General features: G+C 46.6%; 1 protein-coding gene across 1 annotated transcript in view; it reads right to left on the minus strand.

Moving 5' to 3' along the window:
- MYBBP1A (MYB binding protein 1a) overlaps positions 1 to 12,592 on the minus strand; it is a 59,119-nt gene that overhangs the window by 23,083 nt on the left and 23,444 nt on the right. The window lies entirely within an intron of this gene.

Raw genomic sequence — 12,592 nt, forward strand, 5'->3', positions numbered from 1 at the left:
CACAGCGAAAGTCCCTTCCAATTAATGTCAAAACCTTTGTAAAAAGAAAACAAACAGCATGCAAAGCCATGAAGCAAGTGCCAATCCATCCCCATTTCTGCTGCACCATTAAACTACTCTATTTTTACATCGATGAGTGTGGGATGGAGAGAAAGGCTCCAACAGAGCAGCTGAGTTCCAGGGCTTGCTTTTAATTCCTTACGGCATTTGTTTCACGCATTTGAGCATTTCTGAGCTTACAAGCTACAGGTTTGATAATGGTTTGGCAGCCAAAGGCCAAGTTAGGAACAGCCTAGCAGCTTACCCAAAAGGGCAAATTATGAAAGGAAAAGGACAAGAAGGCCCAACGAATATATATATATATATATATATATACATATAGATACATATCTACGCAACTATTCTCCAGGAATGGGGCATCCGTAACTTCCCTGGGCCTCACCTCCCTGTGCACCATGCTGAGCAGCCAGTACAAAAAAGGCTCTCATGCACAGCTCCTGTCTGCAGCTCCATTGCAGCCAGGACAGGAGCAGGAGGATAGCCCTGTGCGAGAGCGATGCCGCTGCACGGCGCCTGGGCTGCACGGCTGGCTCTCGGCAGGAAAGCCATGTTCATCACCACTACACAGACTCCTGGTGTCTGCAAGGAGGGTCACAGACAGCCCTTGCTGACCCAAGAAAGACAATGAAAATCTCTTCTACGTGATCATCCGGCTCAGGAGCCCAATTCAATATTTCCTGCTCCGATCCAGTGTGTTCAGACTAATCAATCATCTCCTTCAAGACGTTTCCTTAGCCAGCCCTGACAAGGTCCGATATTGCTGTCTGAGGCAGGGAAACGTGAGCAGGATACATTTTGGTCAGCGCAGAAGTTGTCCTACCAGATGCCAGCTTCCAAGTCTGCAAATGTGCCCTCCTGGCTCCAGGAACAGAGAAGAAACAAAAATGAAGTAGAATTGAACATTGACCAGAAACCCCCACCCATGAACCACCTCCCCCTGCTCCGACAGCTTCCTTCTGCCCACATGCCAAGCTCGAGGCCAGGAGGAACTCTTCTCCCAGCTCTTTCTTAGCCTGGTCTTGCCAAAACCAAAACCTAACAGGGGATTTATGAGCCCAGGAACAAAATTTTCCTTGCCAAAAAGTGTTCAAAACAAATGATATTTTACAGCTTAAATTAAGTTCCTGTGACAAATGGATACAAAAAATTTTGCAAGGCTGGTTAATTACAACATGTAAAGCATTTAAGTGACACATAAATCATATTTCACAGCCTTGGATGAGAAAGCCAATCCTACTTGTACTCACACCAAGTATCCTAAGTCATCCAGCTCTTGCCAACCTGCACTGCAATCCAGTTCCATGCAAAGTAGATTGTACCTGTTCTTTCTTTCCAGTAAAAACGCAGTTTTCCACAGACAAGGCAGGATGGTTTCCATCCAGGAACCTTTAAACATTTCACAACAGCTTGCATATTAGCACATTGCAAATAATTGTCACATTTTGTTCATTTGATCACCACTAGATGAACTGTTTAAGCCTGAGTGCAAAAAACAATCAGTGAACTCTGCTGGGTTTGTGGGGTTTTTATGTTAACTTTTATTTCTAAACATCTCAAACAGCCACCATCCCCCTCTTTAGCCACCTTCTAAGCAAACCAATCAGCAGTTTGTGAACACCGGTGTTTGTGTGTCCTCTTAAGCAGCTGGAAGGTACAACAGCAGTAATTCTCAGTGCAGGCCAACTTCACTCTCAGCAACACGGAGCTCAAGGCAAAGTAGGAAATGGAAAAGCAATCACCTGCCCATCACTAGGTATCCCTGCAGCAGCAAGTGAACTGGGTCTCACGTCCATGGAAGAGGCTCAATACCAGTGACTTGGAGACAGTGGAAATCTCTCACTAAAATGTCTGCAAGTAGCAGATTTTTTTTCCACGCTTGGTTCCTCTGCAAACAGTGACATTTTTGTCAGAGCAAAAGCCCCATCTTGCACTTGCTTAACCAGAAGAGCCCAATCGTGAGAGCCTGCAGATGGCTGCACAAGCACATTTGTGCCCAGCACCAGTGGGCACAAGGACGGTTGCTGCCTTCAGTCTGAGGAGCTGGGACAGGAGCAGGGGGAAAATAAGCTAAACTCAAAGCTCCCTCCTACGGTCGCCAGAATCTAGGCAGAACCAGTGACAGGAATAAGATGCTGCTAGATGTTAAAGGCAGCAGAGATGAGTCAGTACATGCAGGGATAGGATTCGCCACCGTCGTTTTTCATAGAATCATAGAATCACTAGGCTGGAAAAGACCTCCTCGATCGAGTCCAACCATTCCTGTTAACCACTAAACCATGTCCCTGAGCACCTCGTCTACCCGTCTTTTAAACACCTCCAAGGATGGGGACAGAGCATGTCTGCACGTTAAACACCGGGCTTCGGTGGCTACAGGCTTTCTGCCCGAGGTGAAGGGTCTGCAGGACAGCTGGGCAGTAAAAATAGTGAACATCTGAAATAACACGCTGACCTCCTGGACTGGCCTCGCTGCTGATGTTGGACACCAGCTCCGAGTGTTCCATTTACACACAACAAAGACAGAGCCAGTGAGCATTCATGGCTAGAGAAGATGTTCTTTAACTCATGCTCTTCTTTCACCCAAGGCCAGCAGGCAGGCCCTCAGGACACAGCAATCCATAGAGTTCAATCCATATATTGGTCTGCTGCTTTGGTGAGCACACCACTGGTTCCTCCCAGTGGGAACTACTTACCGTATCAGAAAGGCCAATCAGTCTCAGTGTTTCCCTCCAAAAGAAAAAAAGTCAATATCTTATCATCCTAAATTCTTGAGAAATAAAAGGATGCTGCAATTAAATAAGCCATAGAAACACAGGACAAATCAGAAGCGGAACACAGATGAGCACTCATGAGCACCCATGTTTTCTTGCTCTGTCAGTAATGGGCAATTACAGGACTGGAATGCTGGTGGGGAGCACTGGTACCATAGAGCACACTGAGGAGAAAACAGCAGCAACTGATTCTGTGCATCCAAACCTCTCCCTTCCCGCATTAAAATATAATAATAATCAGGAAATATTCCCCTTTCCCTCTCCACTCCCCAACATACTTCTCTCCCAAGTTAAGAACAAGGTCACAGTTTAAGAAAAAATAAAACCTAAGACAACTTGGTCTCTTGCTAAAGCACTGTTTATTTTGGAGCATTTCCACGTTGCTCTCACAAGCTCCTCCTTCTAAACACCAGAGCAAGAAGTGCCCTTTGATTAAGAAATAAAAGTCAAGATTCTCACAGACCATCCCAGTAGCTGAGGCTCAAAGAAACATCAACAAATACCAAGAAATCTCTTGCAAAATCATCTGGGGCGCTACCCTTTCTCTTGACCCCAGCCTTCCTCTTGGAAAAAAAAACCCAACTTACCCCAAAAGCTTTCATTTTGTCCATTTTCCTTTTACACACACACACACACACATATTGCATTACTAAACATCAAGACGCTCCATTGACACCTCATGCTCCTTGCACACTTCAGTTAAGACCAAAACCAAAACCATCCCCTCTGGTCCCCTCACGTGGCTGCTCTCCTCTCAACACTTGGAGCCTGACGTCTCCCCAAAGCCAATTTTCCTCAATTCAGGCGAGGCAGGCAATGGGATTTTCTTCAGGCTCTTCAGTTACCACATAATGTGGCCTTTTTAAAGAGGCTTTGCTAAAGTCAAATTTAATAATTTAAGATATTTAAGAGCAGTACATATTAAAAAAGCCTCCACGTTGCCTAGGCACTGTGTGCCTTTTAGCTGCTGTCCCCGATTCACTACAATGGTTACGATGCTGCAAGGACAAAGGTTTTCAGCTTCTGAGAACATTTATCAGCAGATAATGAGAAATTAGAATTCCCATTCACTCGGACATCAATTATTGAAGTTTAGCTTTCAAGCAGTGTTACAAAAAGGAGTACTCACACGTCAGTAAAATTGTTAGCTCGGAACATTGGAATAAACAGCACCGCTAAGCAAAAAAAAGAAGTTAGAAATTGTACTGGGTTGAACTGTGTAGACTGATCGCTTCAGGCCCTCACCAGCAGATCTTTCATTTTGCAGAATCCACAGAGAGAAGTGCCATGCCATGAATTCCTGGTGAGGGTGGGGAGGCCCTGGCCCAGGTTGCCCAGAGCAGTGGTGGCTGCCCCATCCCTGGAGGGGTTCCAGGCCAGGTTGGATGGGGCTCGGAGCCCCTGATCCAGTGGGAGGTGTCCCTGCCCATGGCAGGAGGTGGAACTGGATGGGTTTTAAGGTCCTTTCCAACCCAAACCGTTCTGTGATCCAATTATTTGACATACAATCACCAACACAATCAGCTGAGCAGCAGTGAGCAGAATAAACAGTCTATACCTCCAGAATGAGAATAAAAAGGCAAAGAGGAGCTTTTTCACGATCTGTTTGTACTACGCCGAGTATGATGGACTATAAAGACTGGGACTACCGAGAGGGCAGTTTCTCAGTGCCAGTCAATTAATGCCTGGCATCGTTATGGACTTGTGTGTGGGCAATGCAGGTGTCTATCTGCTGGACACGTCTTACAGAGGCCATTAAAACACACCAAGAAATAGAACAGAAAAAAACCAAAACCCAATATCACAGAGAAAATAAACTAAGATAAAGAGCTAACACCAGGCAAGATGCTCCAAAGAGACCCTGCTGCCTCGGTCCAACTGAAACACACCATGAGCACACAAAGCTCTCAATGCAAATACAAGTAAAAACACACCACGGAATTTCAAGTGCTTATTTAAATGCAGTCAGGAGGACCTAAACCACTATTTATAGATGCTGTCAGTGTCCTCCAGCTTGCCAAAGGAAGACAGCTTCTCTGAGCAATCGCAATGAAAGAGATGCTTTCAAACCAAAAAGTTAGGATGCAATAATCCACAAATATACTAAAGGTTGAGGAATTAAAAATGACTACAGAAAAATGTGGAGAGCACACTGGCCCTGACCCAGCAAAGCACTTCAGCATTCAACCATTTCCTCCTCGACTTCAGAGGAGTAGTTTACATCCCCAGGGCCAAGACATGTCACGGCTTTGCTGGCTCATGATCAGACAGCTCAAAAACATGCGAGAGCCCACCCAGAGCTCAGCGTTACCTTGCAAAGCACAGGATCTCCTTGACCACCTCCTTACTCAAAACAAAAAACGGAACATGAACGGGGCACTGACTGGAGCCTCGGGAAATCAGTGTGACAGACATTTTCCAGCTGCAAATGGTTTCTCTTCACTGAAGAGAGGGTGCATTCTGAACAAGGAGGATGAAGCACGCAGGCGAGAGCCACTGGAACAGTACATTACACAAGACGATCACTGTCTGTGAGTAACTCAGCTCTGAGGGTCTGCTCCTCTCCACTGGACCACAGGCCAAGGCCTTTCCCTGCTGTAAGAACCTCATGAGGTTCAATAAGGCCAAGGGCAAGGTCCTACACCCAGGTCAGGGCAATCCCCAATTTCAGTACACGATGAGGGATGACATCATGAGAGCAGCTCTGCAGAGAAGGACTTGAGGGTGCTGGTTGATGAGAAGCTCGGCATGAGCCACAATCTGCGCTCACAGCCCAGAAGGCCAACCGTGTCCTGGGCTGCATCCACAGCAGCGTGGCCAGCAGGGAGGGAGGGGATTCTGCCCTTCTGTTCCTCTCTTGGCAGACCTCATCTGGAGGATTGTGTCCAGTTCTGGAATCCTCAACGTAAGAAGGATATGGAACTGTTGGAACAGGTCCAGAGGAAGCTACAAAGATGATCTGAGGCCTGGAGCACCTCCCATACAAAGACAGGCTGAGAGAGTTGGGATTGTTCACCCTGGAGAAGAGAAGGCTCCAAGGAGACTTTATAGTGACCTTCCAGTACCTGAAGGGGCTACAAGAAAGCTGGAGAGGGACTGTTCATAAAGGCTTGTGGGGATAGGAAGAGGGGGAAACGGGTATAAGCTGGAGAGGGGCAGAGTTAGACTGACATTAGGAAGAATTTCTTCACCATGAGAGTAGTGAGACACTGTAACAGGTTACCCAGGGAAGCTGTGGCTGCCCCATCCCTGGAGGTGTTCAAGGCCAGGTTGGATGGTCCTTGGGCAGCCTGAGCCAGTGGGATGTCCCTGCCCATGACAAGGGGGTTGGAACTGGATGATCTTTAAGGTCCCTTCCAACCCAAACTATTCTATGGTTCTGTGATTCTATGACACCTCCGCGGGCGCAACGTGTCCTACCTCTGCCAAGGGCACGGAGGATGCTTTGAAGGAATGGGACCTTTCAGTCACAGCGTGTTGCTTAGGAGAGTCAGCAGCCCAGCTCTCGTTTCTGATGCAAAGGAGGTAGAGCTGAACAGGTTCTGGTACTTCTCCAGGGAGGTTTGTTTTGCTTCATTATTAGCAACAGCTTATGCAAAATATTCCATAACGAGTCCTTCCTATACCACCTACTGGAAACTATCTGTGAGAACGCAGGCAGGGCACGGTGAGTTAATGCAGCGATCCATTCATCTCTCACAGCGCGAGGAGGAATACTCCCACACACACACAGAGGGATGCTGGCTGCTGAGGCTTCGGAGCGCTTTCACTGTTCTTGCTGTATTAAAGTTTAATTACTTTTTAACTTAGATACTTAAATAGAACACAAACCACACAGAAGGATAACTGTCAACCAGCCAGGACCTCTTTGGCAGGACACTGGGATCATATTTTACCCTTCTGGTGATGGCAGCTCTGGCACAAAATTGCTTCAGTTCTGTAAAATAATATCTATATATGTTTGATCTCTTTGTGGAGGCTGCCAAAGCACCAAGATTAATTAGCAACTTACCTAAAATACACTCTCTATTAGATAGATCTTAAAGGGTTCCTTGTCCCAGACTGCTTTACAAAAACACATTTTGAAATGTTAATGAATCTACGTGACATAAGATGACATTTTGAACTATGTCTCAGTGCCCATTCTCATCTCCACACTAAGTAAAATGACTTTTATTAGTTTGATGACAGCTCTGCAGTTACATCAGCTTCGCAGAGTTCTAGCCAAAACACAGAAATAAACTCACTTGATGGACAAATACAGCATCATTACGCTCCCAGCTACTGCAACATCCGCAATCAATACAGCGTTAAATGTAAATAAGACGACAGGGATGTATCTAAACTGATGTGTGACCACAGTGCAGAAATAATTGCAAAGGCTCTTGATAATTCTGTTGAAATGTGCATTCTTAGTGCCTTTCCAAAGGAAAAGAACAAGGAACAGGTAGCAAATTGTTTGCCTAAGCCCTAGGAAAGAGTTATGAACTAGAAGTGGTCCAAGGAGGTCGTAGCCAAGTGGTCATTGGTCTCTTCTCCCTGGCAGCCAGTGACAGGACAAAGGAAAATGGCATCAAGATGTGCCAGGGGAGATTTAGGTTTAATATTAGCAGGAATGTCTTTACTGAAAGAGTTGTCAGGCACTGGCAGAGGCTGCCCAGGGAGGCGATCATCCCTGGAGGTGTTTAAAAGATGAGATGTTGTACTTGAGGACATGGACTAGTAGTGGACTTAGCAGGGCTGGATAGATGGTTGGACTTGATGATCTTAAGGGTCTTTTTCCAACCGAAACCATTCTACAATTCTAAGAGTTTGCCAGTCCAAGTGAGATGGGAATACACCTTACCCCCAGCAGTCACGGATGTTTCATTTACTAGTCTTCTTATGCAAACTAGTTCCAACGCTGCTTGTCAACAAGTTGGATTTCTCGGGGAAAAGCACACTAGTTCAGAGCAGGCTTCCAGAGAAGCCGTGCTTCAGCCTGTTTCCAGTTCACAGAAGGCACTTGGAGGATCAGCAGTAGCCTAGGTACCGCAGTGCAACCAGCCACACATTTCCCATCTTCACTTGAACTTCAGACTAAGAGAGTCAATTTTTAGGCCAGAAGGATTAGTTCACAGACTTATCCAGTCCCCTGGCAGCCATACCATGCGTGAGAACAGCAGGGTGGACAGGCTCTGCAGTAAGAACCTCACCACAATGAGCAACAAACAACCATGAACGATGCTCCACTGAGGGGTTTGTGCAGTAGCAGTATCAGGACAGCCCAGAGCCGTACAGTTACAGAACTCAATCTTACTGTAGCTGTGCTCATCCTACCGATGCTGCTAAAAATAAACCAGGAAGACATTCCTCACCTAAGGCTCAGGAGGGTTCTGGTATGTAGCTGAGTCACGCAACAATCATTAAATTAAACACATCTTGATCCCTGGTTTACACTCCATCAGCACAAGCCACAAATCCAAGCCTTTTGCGTGTATTGAAAAAGCAACACTGCATCCACTGAAACCAAGCACAAGAAAGTAATTTGAAGGTCAAGGTCTCCTGCAAAACAACTGCAGTAATAAGATCAAATTGCATTAAGAAAGGAGGAAGCGAGAACAAGCTCACGTCTGTTTTCCTAAACAGAATTTGAGAGAAGGCGTTTAGTGCTCGTGGAAGACATCAGGCTGACAGCAACATCCAGTCAACAAAACAACACAAGCCTCCCCCATCTGTTAGCACTGCACACATCCTGCTTGGATAACTGTAAGGCTTCGCAGTGCCAGTGGGATCACCTGTGCCAGACGCTTAACACTATTCATTAGCACTGGGTCAGCTCAAAGGTGTAACACAAGCTCCACTTCTGATGGCTTGTCATTTTCCCACACCACTGTTACCACTGAAGAATGAATCCCTCACTGTTGTTTGTACTTCAGCCACTCAGAGCACGTGTACGTGCACAGGCGTGCATGCGGGTACAGGATCATAAAAACGTTTTTTACTCCTATGCTTTACTCAGGTGAAAGCTATCAAATCTGCCTATACACACAAAAAGATGCTGATGTGCACACTGGTCCCATTTTCATACCACCAAAGACATTTCTACAGGCCATTACAGCAAGCACAAAGTCATATTTAACACAACTGATTCTCAGGACCTCAGTCCTCAGAGCTGCACCCAAGAACCTGGAGTAGACTACCCAAAAAAATGTCATTCTTTACCACCTTCTTTCTTTTTTCACTTTAACTCGTAGCACTTCTGACCACTAAAGGTTTTGGAAAGCACCACAGCAGCTGCTTACAATCTATAATGTTTTCATACCATTTATATCTACTTCTTTCTGCAGTCGACAACAGTGCACAAACACATGGCAGGCGTGAGGCAGGCCATATTCTGAGAAGACAGTGGAGTTTTAAGTTACATGTAGGTTTAGCTTATACCTATGGGAAAGCAAGAATCAACAAGAGTTTAGGAGAAATATCCCGACTGCTACTCCAGTGGAAAAAAACAAACTGCAACAAAACCCACCAGATTTCTCAGTTCAAAAACAGACAGACACTCAAACGTTAGTGTTCTCATTTTCCAAAGGCCTGAAGCATTTTAACTTGAATACAGGCACCTTTGGGATAGCAGCCTGTCTTCTTTAGCTCCACACTGCAAGAGTTTGAACAGACCAGGAAGCGGGTAACACCAAGTATTCAAAGCCCAGCTGCCAGAGTCACAGTGCATTTGAACTGGCAGAGTACGATTCATCACGTCCTGCAACCACAGGCATCTCTCAAGAGGTGAGAAGTCCAGCTCAGATAAATGAACTGCCAGAAACAAAGTGATTTTGCAGACCCACTGCCACACAGATCTTCATCTTGCATCTGTCCCATGTATAGGTTTAAACAAGTACCAAGTGAATGCAGGGTGGGATGACACTCCCCTTCCCTGGCCAGGCATCTCCTGCCTTTCCTTCCCCACTCATAAATGACACCAATCTCTCTCCAGCTCTTTCACTTTTCCAGGGAAACCGCTGTATTAGTCTCCTGCAGACATCCATGCTCCAGCAGCAACATCAGAGGAACAGAATTTGGCCGCATTTACAAGCTTTGGTTTCCAATTCAGTAAGACCACTACAATTCACCTTTCCAGTGTAAAACTTGTCATGTGGGTTGAGCTCACTGCCAAGAAAACCTCCGAACCCAGCCACTGTGAGCCAGGTTCAAACTGCCTCAAGAGCTCTGACCCCTCAAAGCGCTGTTTGTTTTATCTCAAAAATCACTTCGATATGGAGGTGAATAACCTGACTCCTGCTTGGGGCACGCAGGAACAGCGGCAGAAGAAAAGGGCTGACTGGATGTCTGTCACACTTTTATTCTAAAGCTTCCTTTTCTTCTGCCAAGCACCTCTTCAAGATGCATCCTCTGATTCATCCACCTTCAGATACCTCCCAGGAAAGCGTGGCAGTCTCTCTGACAGCTACAACCCCCTCTGTCTTTATAGCTACAATACTGCCACAGAGAGGTTCGATGCACTCTGGGTTTTAGAGGTGAGGAACTGAGGGAGACAGAATGCACAGAAATGCTGCAGCAACGCCCGAACCATCAGCAACAGCTTACACAGACAGACTCTTCTTTCCAATATTCTCATACTTAATGCACAGAAGCAGTAATTCATGTTAACGAACATCACATAAAGCACATTACAGCTTTCACCCAGCCGCTCCTGCCACAACGACTGCCCCCTGCGCCCTGAACACAGCCAGCGGATTGATCAAAGCTAACACAGCAAAAGGCAGGGGGAAAAGGTACGTGTGCCAGAGGAAAGTAAGTTTTCAGCCAGATCATCCTCATATCTATTTTACGATGTAACTGCATGAACGCCTGGGCACCAAATAGAGAGATCCCCAGGGTCAGGCAAACAGCTGGGGCAGGAGAGGCCAGGCTGCTCCTCTCCAAGCCAACGCCAGCTGAGTGGCACTCAAACAGCTCTTGCATTTCCAATAGGATCCTCTCTCAGTTACAACTGTCCAGAAACTGAGTTCAACAGACCTGCAGCAGCCCAGGCAGGTCCAGGCCATGCCGTACACCGGGTAGCTTCCTGAGCAGGCAGGAAGACGCGCTGCAAATCACCTCAGTCAAGCCAGTCCAGGGCATCACTCAGTGACCAAGCCTGACTTTACACTTGAGCAGGAGCAGAGACCCCCTGAAGGAAGAGCTGAACATGTAAACCACTGGCCGCACAATCTTGCCTTAAAGACCTTAAAAACTCAGGACCAGTCCGAGAGGAAAGCTGGAACAAACCCTCTGCCTCCATGCTGCTTGCACAAACTCCCAGATATTTGGGCTGAGGAGGAAGGAACACCCTCTCTTATATCCACAGGAAGCACTTTTGCTTTTGTTCTAAACTACTTAAAAACTCAATCTGAAGAGCACCCGCTGCTCCTACCCCTTTGGGAAAGGCCTCCCCAGGCCAGCTGGGATAGCAGCCAGCAGGTTCACTGCCAGGCCAACACGAGACACTGGCCAGAGCAGTGAGCTCCCACCTTCCCGTACGGAGCACGGCTCTCCCCACCCGGCACAGCCCTGTCCCGGACTCCCTGCCAAAGGGATCTGCAGAGCCAAGAAGCTGAAATCACAGTGGGATTAGCTGTTCATACAGATGCAGCAGGCGTAGCCAGAACGATCAGCATTAATAACAGGAGCGTTAGAAAGGGAATTAAGCCTAATGTGGCTGGGACTAAGCTAGTTTAGTCATTAGAGGTTAATAATCGGGGGCTGAAAATGGGAGACCACCCCACTTGCCTCTAAACCATCACGGATGGCCTAAGGGTATCAAGACACCTTTGGTGCCTTCAGGACAGCCCTTTAGGCAGCCGAGTCCCTCAGAGGCTGCCAGAAGCTGCAGAGGCTCCAGAGAAGTTATCCCCCTGTTTTACTCACAACATCCCTTTGCCACAGACACCCACCGAGCTCACCGCCAAACCCCTAGGATGCCACTGAAGCACATTTGCATCGAGAATCAGTGGGAAAATTTAACTAAAAACCTGGTAATTTGGGTCATTTGATGAGAGGAAGCCATAATTCCTCAAAAGGAAATAGTGTGCAAAAAAACATAAAGTTGCAATTCCAAGCTCCCCGGGCTTTACACAGCTTAGTCTCCATGTTGCCTTTGTTTAAACAGTAGGATATCCATGTTCTCTATCGGCTCTCCCACACACAGTGCACCACACATCCTACCCTACGCCTCCCACCCACAGATAATCAGGCTCCGTAAAGAAAGCTTGAGCTGATAACTGTGGAAGCCCTGAAAGAAGGACAATGCCACTCCTGTGGAGAAGCAAAGATACCCACATAAATGAAGCTGTCCGCTTGGGATGCTGTTCTTGGTTTCTTGAGAATAGGATCAAGTATGTGCCTTATAATTAATTTGTTTATTTGTGTATCCTTGTTTCTTATCCACTGAAATTATGAATAGCTTAATTCACTCTCTTATTTTTGCTTGTTCTTGTTTAAATCAGAGCTATTGCTGTTGGGTAAAAGAGCCTGAAACACAATTCACACTGACAACGTAAAGAGGTCTTACTGTAAACACATACCTGCCCTTCACTTTCCCCCCAGCGATCAGAAACAATAAAACAGGTATTTATGAAACAGAAAGGTCAGTCCAGGATGTGATGTTACAGCTGGGGGGTGGGAAAGTTTGAGAGACAGCGCTGTTGGCCTAAAGGGCTTTTGGTCATTGACGGCGCAGAAGGCAACCTCACTGCACTGAAAATCCAGACAGTGAGCTGTGC

This window comes from Cuculus canorus, chromosome 20, assembly GCF_017976375.1.
Source record: "Cuculus canorus isolate bCucCan1 chromosome 20, bCucCan1.pri, whole genome shotgun sequence".
Lineage (NCBI taxonomy): Eukaryota > Metazoa > Chordata > Aves > Cuculiformes > Cuculidae > Cuculus > Cuculus canorus.